Source organism: Triticum dicoccoides, chromosome 5B, assembly GCF_002162155.2.
Source record: "Triticum dicoccoides isolate Atlit2015 ecotype Zavitan chromosome 5B, WEW_v2.0, whole genome shotgun sequence".
In the NCBI taxonomy this organism is placed as follows: domain Eukaryota; kingdom Viridiplantae; phylum Streptophyta; class Magnoliopsida; order Poales; family Poaceae; genus Triticum; species Triticum dicoccoides.
Genome location: NC_041389.1, coordinates 14,571,323 through 14,581,499, shown reverse-complemented (window position 1 = coordinate 14,581,499; position 10,177 = coordinate 14,571,323).

Here is a 10,177-nt window from a genome sequence, read left to right as displayed (position 1 = left end):
GGCACCCTAAATGCCCAAATTGATCCATTTAGGGGTTTGTCGATGCCGAGGCACCCTAAATGCCCAAGTTGATCCATTTAGGGTTTTGTCGACGCCGAGGCACCCTAAATGCCCAAGTTGATCCATTTGGGGGGTTTTGTCGACGCAGAGGCACCCTAAATGCCCAGGTGATCACCATCATAACAACATCATGAAAACTAAGATCATCATCATAACAACTATGAAAACTATGATCACCAACATATCAACTATGATCATCATCATAACAACAGAATGAAAACTTCTTGAAAACATCATAACTAATAAGTTCATCATCATATCATCATAACCACAATACCATAGTGCATCAGATCCATTAGATACATTACATAGTCCACCACTTGGACTTAAACTAACTGGTTTCATCACAAACTAGCCAAAACAGGCCGAATTAAACATGTTTCAGCATGACATCACTTCTTGCTTCCTTGAGAACAATTGAACCAGGCAGACATCTTGTATGATGGCTTTCTCACTCTTCCTGTACCTGACACTCTTGGTGGTATGAATGTTCACTTTGCCTTTGTCCTAGCAGCAGTAGCAGAAGATGAACTAGGCCTATCAGCAGCAGAATAAGATGAACTTGGCCTTGTTGGAGCAGGAGCAGAAGGAGCTACCTTTGGTGCAACCCTAGTTGCAGCTGGAGCTGATGGAGCTGCCCTTGGTGTTGCCATGGTTGCAGCAGGAGCTGATGGAGCTGCCCTTGGTGCTGATGGAGCTCTTGCCATTGCTGCTGGTGGAGCAGATGGAGCTGCCCTTGGTGCATCAACTCTCCTGTTTTCCTGCAGTGACAACATATAGATAGATTAGAACATAGTATTAAATATGTAAGCATAAATATGTAGTTTTACAAGATTTAACCTGGTGTTGGTTCCTTCTCATTGCTAGGGTTGGCTTCAGGTTTTTATGGCAGCTAGTGTACCTATGCCCTGTCAAGTTGCAATTGCTGCAGGTTATTGTTGCCATCCTTGAAGTATCTTTGGGAGCTGGCTTCTGAAACTGATTCTTTCTCCTCTTAGTCTGCTTCTTTCCTGGCTTGTCTCCGAAAACTGGTGGCTCTATGTCAGGGGTCCCAATATTTGGCCATAGATCAGGCCCAGGCACATGATACACAATTGGATTGTAGGAGGCTGCTTGGTACATTGGTTTCTTGAAGAAATCACTAACAAAATCTTCTGGATGAAGTTTTGCCTTGTTAATTGCAGAAACACCATGCTTCCAAGGAACACCAGTCATGTCCCATTTGCTACACCCACATGTGTGCACTTGAAGATTTACTGCATATGTGCTTTCTCCACTGCTAACCTGGTATAGATCAGGTCCTGCTTTCATGGACTAACAATATCTAGCATGGTGTTTTTCTTCTTCTAGCTTCTTAGCATATGTTGGGCATATCTGCCACTTGGTTGTCTCAGTCTTGGTCCTATTGGCATTGAACTTAACTAGCAATTTAGTTCTGATGCCATCAAAACCATGGTTTTAATTGGTTTCCCTCTCACATCAAGTATCATTTTGTTGAACACTTCACTAATATTGTTAACAACCAAATCAGTTTTACAATTCTTGTCCATGGCATGTCTAGCCCATGTATGCTTGGGTATCTTTCTAAGCCATTTCCAAGCTGCCTCACACTCTCTTTTTATGCCTTTCATTGCTTGATCAAAACCATGCTTAGTATATGAATAACTAGCCTGATCCATATACTTCTTTAATTCTTCACCTCTAAAGCCAGCTTTTTAAAATTTCTGATAAATATGTCTAAGGCAGTATCTTTGAGGGCAATTTGGGAAGACATTGTTTATGGCTTTAAGAAGGCCCTGTTTAAATAACTAGTGTTCAAAATATAGTATAACAACACACTATTTGACAGTACTAAGCATGGTAAAACTCACTAGTAGAAAAACGACTTTTAGTACCGGTTCGTAAGGACCTTTAGTACCGGTTCTAGAACCGGAACTAAAGAGTGGGGACTAAAGGTCCCCCCTCTTTAGTACCGGTTCAACACGAACCGGGACCAAAGGCCCACCACGTGGCACGAGGCACGCCATGGTCTGGGGGACCTTTAGTCCCGGTTGGTAAGGATTTTTTTTATTTTTATTTTTGAAATAAAGCAAAAACTGCCCGCCTACTGGGCCAGCACCGCCTGCATACGACTAGAAACCCAGTCTCTAGTTGGGCCAGGATGCAGGCCCGTACGGCCCAGTAGGCCCCACAGGGCAGAAGACTTACAATAGGCCCACAAAGGCCTGCTTAGAGAGGAGCTCGACACGGTAGCTGCGGCGGGGCTTATAAGCCGGTGCGAGCTCCTCTCAACTAGCGAGGTGGGACTAAACATTGTGCACTGCGGGTGGCAGCGTACCACCTTTAATACCGATTGGTGGCTCCAACCGGTACTAAAGACCCCCCCCCCTTTAGTACCGATCGGAGCCACCAACCCGTACTAAAGGCCACCACCTCTTTAATACCGGTTCGTGGCACGAACCGGTACTAAAGGTTCACCACGAACCGGTACTAATGAGTGCCGCCCGCCTGGCCGTTGGAATCGGCACTAATGGTCACATTAGTGCTAGTTCAATTGCAAACCGGGACTAATGAGTTTCACATTAGACCCTTTTTCTACTAGTGACTTAAGTAAATATAAGAATGATGATGTATGAGGTACCTTTTGTCTATCAGATATGATAGTGTAGTTGCCATACTTCCCTGACTCACCACCAAGAGCATACTTGAGCTGGGTTAGAAACCAGGACCAGCTGGCAGTGTCTTCCTTGTCAACAATAGCAAATGCAATGGGAAAGATGTTCTTATTACCATCTCTTCCAGTTGCAGCCAATATTTGTTGCCCTATTGTCAACTTAATAAAGCAACCATCAACACCTAAAACCAAACATAACACATTAGCACCAAACATAACCAAATGCAATGGGAAAAATGTTGGGAAAATAATTATGCAAGTACCTATGAAGGGTCTGCAACCATTTAGGAAGCCCTCTTTGCAAGCATTGAGGCACATGAACAAGACATGAAATCTAGGGTTTTTGCTAGGATGAAGCTTTAAATGCTTTGTTGTGACAATGCATCTACTTCCAGGATTGGTATCCAGCATAGCTTGGAGGTAATCCCTTATCCTAGTGTATTGTGCCCTCTGATCTCCTTGGACAACTTCCTTAGCTGCTTTCCTTGCCCTGTAGGCCATGTGAATGGACACTTCAATTCCATGTTTTTTCTTCAAATTGTCCATTATTGCCTGGACTGGTGTGTTTATGTCAGACCTTAACTATTTCTCACACTCATGTGCCAACCATCTTGCAGTCACTTTGGTGCTCTCTCCAACAGCAGGACAATTGTGGTACAAGTTCATTTTCTTCATGCAAAATGTCTTCTCATGTGCAATTTTGGAAGCAGCAATGAAAAAAGGACAGTCATCTTTACTGCAAACTACAATAACTCTATCTGAGAAATTCTTATGAAATGAGTAGTTCTTGTTTTGTGAGATGTGAAATGTAAGGAGTGCCCTCCTGAACTGCTGGACATCTAGGAAACAAAGTTTCTTGACAAATCGTTCTTGTGGGTTTTCCCTCTTCTCATCATACCAAACCCTAACTTTATTGTTTTTGGCCCTGCTCTTCCTACCATTTGGTAGCTTAAATGGTGGAAGCTGAGCCCAATCATTCTCTTCCCGACTTAAGTCACCTGGGTTGCTCTCCTCATCAGATGAAGGTGCCCAGTCTTGCTCTAAGATTTGATCCAAACTTGCATGGGATCTTGTTGTTGGCCCTTCCCCCTCCTCTTACTTCCTCTTGTGCTGCTGCTACCTCCTACACTGCTACCTCTTGCACTGCTTCCTCCTACAGTGCTTCCTCCTCTCAAGCCCTCATCTAGTGGCTCCTCCTCTCCTGCCTCTTCATCTCTTCCTTCATTCTCCTCCTCCTCCTCATCTAGTCCATATAGCTCTTCTACATCAGTGTCTCCTTCAGAGTGATATAGTGGACCATCTCTCTGCCTCTTCATTGCCTCCAACCTAGTCAATATGTCCTCATCTTCTAGATCTTCATCCTTACTTTCACTATCAGTGAACTCCTCAGCAAGCAGCTGTGGGAGTTTTCTTTTTGCTGCCTTGTACTTCTTTCTTTGTATCTTATTACTCCTGTACCTTTGAATTTCTTCATTTCTATTCTGCTCCATCATTTGCTCAATGTGCTCTTGCTCTTGTTCTGTCTCCATGAAATACTCATGCCTCTCATTACCATTGTCCAAAGCAAACTCACACTACTAGGGAAAACCCTAGTAGTAGCGCGGGTTTAAAGCCCACTAGTAGTGCGTGCTGCCGCGCTACTAATAAGGCGCTACAACTATTACTTAGCAGTAGCGCGTGTGACACGCGCTACTGCTAAGACACATAGCGGCAGCGCTTCTTCTCTCCCGCGCTGCTGCTAATCTAGCTAGTTGCAGCGTGTTTACTCTCCATCGCTACTAGTATTCTTTTTTTAGTGTATTCATACGCCGTTATACAAATTTTGGTACAATACCAATTATGAGGTTTATATCATTATGTCTATAACAGTGTGTCAAATGAAGGTGGATTAGGTTCAAGTGGAGGTAATATGTGGTGCATGTCAAAAGTATACTACTAATCCAAACTTGATCTAGTTTGGACTAGTAGTACTTTCGATGTGCACCACATGTTGCCTCCACTTGAATCTAATCCGCGAGCACAAGCTATTTAATCATCATCATAGTCATTACCACCAACATTATTTATTTAATCATCATAGTCATAGTGTAGCACATAATCATCTTCAAACTCATTCTAGCTAGCTAATCACCACCAACACTAGATGCAGTAGCTATCTAATCACCACTAAAACTAGCTAATAATAATCATCATAGTCATTACCACCAACACTAGTTATTTAATCATCATAGTCATAGTGTAGCACATCATCATCTTCAAACTCATTTCTAGCTAGTTAATCACTCCTGCTGCTCTCTCTCAGGTAAAATAACATAAAACATGTGTAGCTCTCCTCCTTCATCAAGTTGGAGCATGCAGATGAACCTGTCTCCTAATCGTGGGCTGCGCTTCTGATTGCTGCCCCCTAGTACTTCTCTGCGCTCTTCCGTCACAAATTTTGTCCAGTCTTTCACTATTAAGAATTCGTCGCTAATCCTGAATGCACTAAAGTGCATTGTAGGATATCTTGGCCGTAAGCTAACAATACTCATGGTACCTTTAGTCTCGATCCTAGGAGGCACAACATTCATCGGGAGTCCCTGTTGAAGAACATCGTATGGTAACATACTTAGCAATGAAGTTTAGCTTAAAAAATAATGTATGGAAAAGATGCAGTGAGGACAAATAGTAAAAATATTACCATCTTTCCTAAATAGATGTGACCATAGTTCATTACGAACACTATTGGTCGCACGTTTTCAGTACTAACATTTCTTAGTGCATGAAGAAAATTTGTCTTGACAGTATCAAGATCCGCAAGCCATGAAACATAATGACTTAGCTCCTCGCAGTTTAATTCAGCCCCGGCACAGTAGTAGGTCCTGTCTACCAAGCGCTGGACATGTTTGCTTGAATGGAAATAAGCTGACAATAGAAATTAGTTGTCAATTATTTTTGAATAAACAATATCAAAGACATAAATATGGTTGAGAAACTCACATAATGGTATAACTACAGGCGTCTGCACATCGACCCAGATGTTGGTATTACCTTCAATATCATCTTCCGGACGAATATCAAAGGTGATAACCATATCAGGATCAAATGCATAAGTCTTGCATAGTGCTCGCCATGTTTTGCATCCAAAATAGGTGTAGTCGTCTGCGTTGTATAATTTTGCGTGGAAAATAACCATGCTCGGTCTTCAAGTAAACTTTCTTTACCTCCATAGTACGACTGAAACCTATCTTATCCAATACAAAAACTCTTGCATGGCAGGGGATACGCTAGTAGAAATAAATTATAAATTGAAGCAAATGAAGCAGATGTCATGCTTAATTACAAAAAAAGACTTGTCGTTGTGACTTACTGTATCCACTTCAAAGTTCTCGTCCAGCTTGATGCTGAAGCGCCTATCATCATCTAGGAAGATTTCGTCGCACAGGCCGCGCTCGTCTTCGCAGTATTTGCAAATACCGAAATCCTTTTCGTCGTCAGACATTTCCTATGTTCATAGTTGAAACATTAATTGAAAATCGATCGAGGACAACTACCAGGATACTCAACACACAAATTCGGGGCACTCAATATTTCCTACATATTCTGGCACAAGTCATGCCAAAATTCATGGAAAAGTTTGGCATGACCTTTGCTAAAATAGGACATGTCGAGCGCTTGAAATTTGCCGGAATGGAAATGAATCAACACTCCGGCAAAACATAGGTCACTCGAAGGTGTAACCTGCAAACATGACCCGCCACTTGGGCAAGCACATATCCTATTTGAGCAACACAAGATATACATTTCAAAATATCTTATAGGACTCAAATTAGCATGTAGTCAATAAGCAAAAGTAAATCATCTCATACGTGCGTACATCGTCGAATATTATCACTAATACATCCCGAATAGTATCATACATATAACATCACTAATACAACTAAAACCCTAGCGCACGACGGGTATCGGCGCGGGCGGTGGACACCCACAGAGAAGGAACCATCAGAGGATCATAGCTCCAGTGAGATCCCTGGAGAACCTGCCAGGTATTGGAGAACCTGTGCTCCAACGCAAACAAGTAGCGACGGACGTGTGCATCCTCCTCACTGACACGGTGACGCACCACCTCCGCGAGTCCTCGAGACTCTGGATCGTCACTGGCCCATGCGACCGCCACCAAAGAAGGTTCGGGTCAACGACAGGCTGGCTCCTCACCAACCTGCGCCCCCGGTAGGTAGCGCCTCCTAGTACCACCCCGGCGAAGCCCAGTCCCGAACATGGTCCGTCTGGTGACGCAGGTGTCCTCCGCCGACTCGACGACAAGGATGCGGGATAGGCATCGTCGACGTCGATGCGGGAAAAATTGCTTTAACTAAAAAAAGTAACAACAAGTAGTTCTTACTAACTAGTTCTATTAATTCAACTATTTCTTACTAAAAATAAACTTACTATAAATAAAAATAAACTAGTACCTAATTAGTACCTAGTTCTTACTAACTAATTAGTACCCAGGAACTACTGCCCTAATTACCGTCTAATTTGATGAAGCTAGGGGTGGAAAGTGGTAGCGGATATTCCAATTATCCAACTTAAAAGTGAAATATGTGGCCAAATTTTACTCGTTTTATGATTCATCTTAGAAATTTGATTCGTTTCCACCCTTACATGAACCCTAACTAATTTGAGCCGCATCCGCATCCGATTAGTTTCCACCCTTACATGAACCCTAACTAATTTGATGCAACTAAAATATGAAGAAACCCTAGGCAGAGGTAGGGGAGAGGGAGGAGTAGGCGTGCTCACCTCGGGTGCCTGCGAGGAGGGAGGGGTAGGCGGCGTCGAGGTCGGGGTCAGGGCTCGGGCGCGCGGCGGAGGGCGGCGTCGAGGTCGGGGTCGGGGGCGGCATCCGGGCCGGCATTGAGGTCGGGGGCGGGGCGGCGTTGCAATTCAGGGTCGGGGGCAGCGTAGAGGGTGTGCGGAGAGCGCGCGGCGGCCGATGGCGACGGCGGCGGTGAGAGCGGAGGAGTTGGATTTGGGGGAAGTGGCCGTGGGGAAGGACGAACCCCGTGGTCAAGTCAGAAGTAGTAGTAGCGCGTTACAGAAAGCGCGCTACTGCTATGTTAGCTACAACGTGTTCTGGGATACGCGCTACTGCTACTCCTTTCTCTTTTTTCCCTTTTTTATTTATTTTTTCTCACATTTTATTTTTTCCTTTCACCTTTTTCCATTTCTTTCATTTTCAATTACCTTTCGATTTTCTTTCCATTTAATTTTATATCCTTTAGCAGTAGCGAGTTTAGAATAAAATGCGCTGCTACAAAGAAAGTAGCGGCTGCGCTGTTCGATATAGATTGCTACTACTATGTCAGGACCCCGACTCGATGTCACATCGATCTAGCCTGTAGCACCTCATATCACTTTGCGGCCTCACGCACGGTATCCCCACGGGTGTCGCCTTACCTTTGCCCGGGACCGTTTGCGCCTTTTGGCTCACGTATATGATAGTGTCGCTAGCATCCATATGATAAGGAGCCCGGGCTGACATGACTAGTCGTAAACCCAAAGTGGCACAGACTTACAGGGACAGGCATCCATGACCCAGCATCGAACGTGTCGGTCATCAGCGAGTGAATCCAGGCTGTAGCACTGGGCTAGCAGGACTCCGGTGAACCGGGCTGTAGCGGGCTAACAGGACTCCGGTATTCATCGCGTGACATTTCCCCGAAGGGACAGACACAGGAACGAAGAAGGACACATGCCGGCCAGCCTAAGTGTTCCGGAGCAGTAGCAAGCTACCATGGCTCAGTGGAAATACTAGGAGACATTTCCCGGTAAGAGAGGCTACTAAAGATAAACAACTAGATGGTCAGATCCCACACATACCAAGCATTTCAATAACATACACACAATATGCTCGATATGTGCAAATACAACATGGCATCACAACATGACTCTACAAATCAAGTATTTATTCATTAGGCTCCGAGGAGCGAGATATTACAAACATAGGTCTCATGACCCAACATTCAGAGTATACAAGTCAAAGCACAAGCGGAAACTATCATGTCTGAGTACAGACCACTATAAATGAAAAAGGCTGAGAAGCCTGACTATCTGCCAGATACTGCCGAGGGCACAAGATCGTAGCTGAGGTAACAAGCTAAACGTCGAAGTCCACGCGAAACTACTAGCGAGACCGAAGTCTCTCTGCAAAAACATAAAATAGGCAAACGTGAGTACAAATGTACCCAGCAAGACTTACATCAGATCTAACTACATATGCATCATTATCAACAAAGGGGTGGTGGGGTTTAACTGCAGCAAGCCAGCTTTGACTCGGTGGCTATCCTGAACTACGACTGCAAGTAACTCTTTTGAGGTGGCGCACACGAGTCCACATATTCACCATATCAATACACCACTATGGATCCGCCCCCGTCTCCCTACGAGAACGCCATCCATAGCACTCACGCTTATCTTGCGTATTTTAGAGTATCCACTTTCACTTGTCTATGAACTGATATAAGCAACCCAGAAGTCCTTTTCCGCGGACAAGGCTATTCGAATAGATGATGTTAACCCTGCAGGGGTGTACTTCTTCACACACGCTCTCACCACTTACCGCCGTTTACACGACATGTACTCGGCAACCTTCAAGCGGAAGCCCAACGTGGGTGTCGGCCACGGCCTGCCTAAACACTCGAGTCTCTAGTCCAGGTTTATCGCCTATTCGGGTTCCATCCATGAGGAGATCCGGCCGGAGTTTCGCTCACAGCCCCAAACGATGTGAACAGGGTTCCCGAGACACCAATCGGGCGCCTGGTACACCGTGCCACGTGCCTACCGCATCACAGCCCACCCCTACGGTCAGCGCTGCCCACGGCCTCCAGCATACTACAAACACCAGAAACTACTTGCAACTCCTGGACAGAGGACAAGGGTGATTAAGAAGCCGAGAGGGTCCATTGGTTTCGGGCCCAATGCGTGGTAGTAGCTGAATCATGGATCACAAACACAGAACTCAGTTCCTGAGGACGGCTGCAATGAGACAACCCACCATGTACTCCTACATGGCCTCTCACCGCTACCTTTACCAAATCGTGTTCACACACTTAGCTCACACACAGTAGGACATGTTCACACACCTCTGATTCATCCCCGATGAATCAGACCTGACTCAACTCTAAGCAGTAGCAGGCATGACAAACAAACATGAATGAGTAGGCACAACAGGGCTCAAACAACTCCTACTCATGCTAGTGGGTTTCATCTATTTACTGTGGAATGACAGGTCATGCAAAGGATAAAGGGGTTCAGCTACCGCAGCAAGTAACAGATGAATCGATGTTGTCCTAATGCAGTAAAAGAGAGCAGGAGCGAGAGAGTGGGATTTTATCGGAATGAATAAGGGGGTTTTGCTTGCCTGGCACTTCTGAAGATAATATAGCTCTTCATCGGTGTCAT